We start from the raw sequence: 5,505 nt of genomic DNA on the forward strand, positions 1-5,505 counted from the left end.
TTGTATTAACAATAATAAGAATTATTACAAGTAACAATAATTAATGATATCAATAATAATAATAATGATAAAAAAAAATGCAAAACTACCTTCTAAAGGTTCTTTAAAAAGAATTGTCTTTGCGTCAGGAGAGATTCGAACCCGAGACCTCTCGTAAACCCGAACACCCTTCTAACCATCCCTCCTATTCGGTTTTCTATGATTAACCCAACTAGACTAGATATATAACTCGTATCATTTATTATGATATTCATCTTCTTCTTCGCCAAACACATCGACCAGGGATCAACCCAAACGATAAACATTCACCAAAACATTTTTAGAATTAACAAACAATAAATAAACGAGCCATATATTTATTTGAACATCTGATATCGTAAAAAAAAATTTTAACTGCTATATAGCAGCTTACGGTAATGTATAAAAAAAATAATTAGATTTTGAATTTCGAGCAGTTTTAGATTATACTTACAACATGAAAAAGTTAGTAAATCGTTTATGTAAACTTCTTGAATCGTCAATTGATCCAGAAACATTAACTATACTTCGAATTTTTATCAAGAACAAACCTTTGACTTTATGTTTTGAAACTTTGACTCGATAATTGGCATTCGATAATAAGAATTGGAAATTGATATTTTGCAGATAGTTTAGGTATACAAATCCTAACAAAACTACATTTTTACATTTTTAAATTTCGCTCGAATTCAAGTTTTTGAAAAATTGAAATAAGAACAGAGTTACATGTTCTTTTTTTTTATCTTCTGTGGTTTCTTTAATTTACAGTAGTATAGAGTTATATAAAAGGTGAATGAAGGAATACAGTCACGATGATTTGATTTTCAGTTTGTTGTGTAGCTTGATTGTGTCGACAATATGGTACGAGTATCGAATCAAATCAGGAAAAAAATAAACTAAATAAATAATACAGATAAAAGTGACAGCGAGGTGTAACTGATCGGGTCTCTTTTTCCTTAACTTTAAATATAAAAATTAATTTTAGTAATAATAATCTTATTAATAAATAATAATAATAATAATAATAATAATAATAATAATAATAATAATAATAATAATAATAATAATAATACAAAATATTTTTAATAATAATAACATAATATTAATAATAATGATATTAGTAATAATATTAACAATCCCAATAATGGTAATAATTATCTTAATAATATTAATACTACTATTATTAACAATAAGTAATAATGTTTCTGATAAAAATGATAATAATTTGTAGTAATAATAATAATTCTTAATATTATTGGTAGTGATAATATCAAATATTAATACTAAAAATTAATCATAATAACTACAATTATAATTTTACTACCGGTTAACAACGATAACAATAATGTTAACAATAATAATAATATAACAAGTCAAATGTATTAAATTTCGTATTTATGCATTACATAATATTAACAATACTGATTTTAGTATTAATGATAATAATATAACAACTGTATTTGTTAATTATATAATATTTAATAATTATATCATTTATTATATGAATACATCTATTGATCATTTAATATTTATATATTTTATAAATTTTAACATATAATAATTACTAATTGAATTTATATATAAATTCATATAATATCAAGCATATATTTATATATAATCATTGTAATAGTATCTTTATTATACTAATTATTATTTTACATCTTTAATTTCAATTGATTAAACGTACTTTATTAATTTACAATATTATCTGTACACATATTTTTATTTTTAATTATATATTTATATATAAATATATTTACATAATTATTTACACACAATTGTTCGTGAATCGTCGGGAATGGTCAAAGGTTAACTGAATCCATGTAAATAGTTCAAAAATTTTGCGGATCAACAATACAGACTTTGCTTATCGTCTTAAAACCATATAAATATCAAGTTTAAATTTAGTCGGAAATCTCCGGGTCATCACACATCTAACGGAATAGTGAGATCTTCTTTAGCAAAACATTTCTTCAAATTCAAGACGTGGAAAGTGTTATGTACAGCTGCGAGTTTTTGAGGTAACTCAAGTCGGTAAGCTACTGGTCCGACATGATCAATAATCTTGAATGGTCCAATATACCTTGGATTTAATTTCCCTCGTATACCAAATCGAACAACGCCTTTCCAAGGTGCAACTTTAAGCATGACCATCTCTCTAATTTCAAATTCTATATCTTTTCTTTTAATGTCAACGTAGCTCTTTTGTCGACTTTGGGAGGTCTTCAACCGTTGTTAAATTTGGATGATCTTCTCGGTAGTTTCTTGTATTATCTTCGGTCCCGTAATCTGTCTATCCCCCACTTCACTCCAAAAAATCGGAAACCTGCACTTTCTACCATAAAGTGCTTCAAACGGCGCCATCTCAATGCTTGAATGGTAGCTGTTGTTGTAGGAAAACTCTGCTAACGGAAGGTGTCAATCTCAACTGTTTTCGAAATCAATAACACATGCTCGTAGCATGTCTTCAAGCATTTGTATCATCCTTCCGCTCTGCCCATCAGTTTGTGGGTGATAGGCAGTACTCATGTCTAGACGAGTTCCTAATGCTTGCTGTAATGTCTGCCAGAATCGTGAAATAAATCTTCGATCCCTATCAGAGATAATAGATATTGGTATTCCATTTCTGGAGACGACTTCCTTCAAATACAGTCGTGCTAAATTCTCCATCTTGTCATCTTTTCTTATTGGCAGGAAGTGTGCTGATTTGGTGAGATGATCAACTATTACCCAAATAGTATCAAAACCACTTGCAGTCCTTGGCAATTTAGTGATGAAATCCATGGTAATATTTTCCCATTTCCATTCCGGGATCTCGGATTGTTGAAGTAGACCTGATGGTTTCTGATGCTTAGCTTTGACCTTAGAACACGTCAAACATTCTCCTACGTATTTAGCAACATCGGCTTTCATACCCGGCCACCAAAAATGTTTCTTGAGATCCTTGTACATCTTCCCCGTTCCAGGATGTATTGAGTATCTGGTTTTATGAGCTTCTCTAAGTACCATTTCTCTCATATCTTCAAATTTTGGTACCCAAATTCTTTCAGCCCTATACCGGGTTCCGTCTTTCTGAATATTAAGATGTTTCTCCGATCCTTTGGGTATTTCATCCTTTAAATTTCCCTCTTTTAAAACTCCTTGTTGCGCCTCCTTTATTTGAGTAGTAAGGTTATTGTGAATCATTATATTCATAGCTTTTACTCGAATGGGTTCTCTGTCCTTTCTGCTCAAGGCGTCGGCTACCACATTTGCCTTCCCCGGGTGGTAACGAATCTCAAAGTCGTAATCATTCAATAATTCAATCCACCTGCGCTGCCTCATATTCAGTTGTTTCTGATTAAATATGTGTTGAAGACTTTTGTGATCGGTATATATAATACTTTTGACCCCATATAAGTAGTGCCTCCAAGTCTTTAATGCAAAAACAACCGCGCCTAGTTCCAAATCATGCGTCGTATAATTCTGCTCGTGAATCTTCAATTGTCTAGACGCATAAGCAATTACCTTCATTCTTGGCATTAATACACAACCGAGACCTTGCTTTGAGGCGTCACAATATATTACAAAATCATCATTCCCTTCAGGTAATGACAATATAGGTGCCGTAGTTAACTTTTTCTTTAACAATTGCAACGCTTTCTCTTGTTCATCCTTCCATTCAAATTTCTCCCCTTATGCGTTAAGGCAGTCAAGGGTTTTGCTATTTTGGAAAAATCTTGGATGAATCTCCTGTAATAGCCAGCTAGCCCTAAAAATTGGCGTATGTGTTTCGGAGTTTTCGGGGTTTTCCACTTTTCAACGATTTCAATCTTTGCTGGATCCACATGAATACCTTCTTTGTTCACTATGTGACCGAGGAATTGAACTTCTTCCAACCAAAATGCACACTTTGAAAACTTAGCGTATAGTTTCTCTTTCCTTAACAACTCTAGCACTTTTCTCAAATGTTCTTCGTGCTCTTGGTCATTCTTTGAGTAAATAAGTATATCATCGATGAAAACAATGACAAACTTGTCAAGGTATAGTCCACACACTCGGTTCATGAGGTCCATGAACACAGCTGGTGCGTTAGTCAACCCAAACGGCATAACCATAAACTCGTAATGACTGTAACGCATCCTAAAAGCAGTCTTTGGAATATCATCCTCCTTCACCCGCATTTGATGATACCCAGAACGTAAATCAATCTTCGAATAAATCGACGAGCCTTGTAGTTGATCAAATAAGTCATCGATTCTCGGTAGTGGGTAGCGGTTCTTGATGGTAAGTTTGTTCAAGTCTCGGTAGTCGATACACAACCTAAATGTACCATCCTTCTTCTTGACAAACAAAAAAGGAGCTCCCCACGGTGATGTGCTTGGTCGAATGAAACCACACTCTAAAAGTTCCTGTAACTGACTTTGTAATTCTTTCATTTCGCTGTGTGTGAGTCTGTATGGAGCACGAGCTATTGGTGCAGCTCCTGGTACAAGGTCTATTTGAAATTCAACGGATCGATGTGGGGGTAATCTCGGTAATTCTTTCGGAAATACATCGAAAAATTCTTTTGCGACGGGAACATCACTGATGTTCTTTTCTTCAGGTTTAACTTCCTCGATGTGTGCTACAATGACGTAACAACCTTTTCTTATTAGTTTTTGCGCCTTCAAACTACTAATAAGATTTAATTTCGCGTTGTTCTTTTCTCCGTACACCATTAAAGGTTTTCTTTTTTCACGCATAATGTGAATCGCATTTTTGTAACAAACAACCTCTGCTCTCACCTTTTATAACCAGTCCATGCCAATTATTACATCAAAACTCCCTAACTCGACTGGTATTAAATCAATTTTAAACGTTTCATCCCCCCTGTTTAATTTCTCTCTCCCGACATATATTATCTGCTGAAATTAATTAACCGTTTGCTAATTCGAGTAAAAATTTACTATCCAAAGGCGTCAATGGACAACTTAATTTAGTACAAAAATCTCTACTCATATAGCTTCTATCCGCACCCGAATCAAATAAAACATAAGCAGATTTATCGTCAATAATAAACGTACCCGTAACAAGCTTCGGCTCTTCCTGTGCTTCTGCCGCATTAATATTGAAAACTCTTCCTGTAACGACCCGACTTTTTCGACTTGCTTTTGTGCCTTGTGTTTTTGCGAAACTGCGTATTTGTGTGTACTGTGCTATCTTATACTCTGGAATCTTTATACACATGGCTTACTTTCATTTATATGTTAAAACGTGCCTTAGAGTACGTAGGATACTTAACTTGATCACCGGATGCTTTATGACCGTTAGTGTCACTTAACGTTTCGAATAAACCGCGAACTGCGCACACGTTTAACTTTTGTTGTAATCGGAATATTAGGACTGAGAAATCTTAATTATTATTTTATAATAATAATTACTTGGGTTTTTGGATGCTTAATTACGCGTAGTAATTTACTTATGCTTAATAGTTAGTCTTGTTGGACTTTCTACCTTGTTGGGCCT

The sequence above is a fragment of the Rutidosis leptorrhynchoides genome, chromosome 11, assembly GCF_046630445.1.
Source record: "Rutidosis leptorrhynchoides isolate AG116_Rl617_1_P2 chromosome 11, CSIRO_AGI_Rlap_v1, whole genome shotgun sequence".
NCBI classification, from domain to species: Eukaryota; Viridiplantae; Streptophyta; class Magnoliopsida; order Asterales; family Asteraceae; genus Rutidosis; species Rutidosis leptorrhynchoides.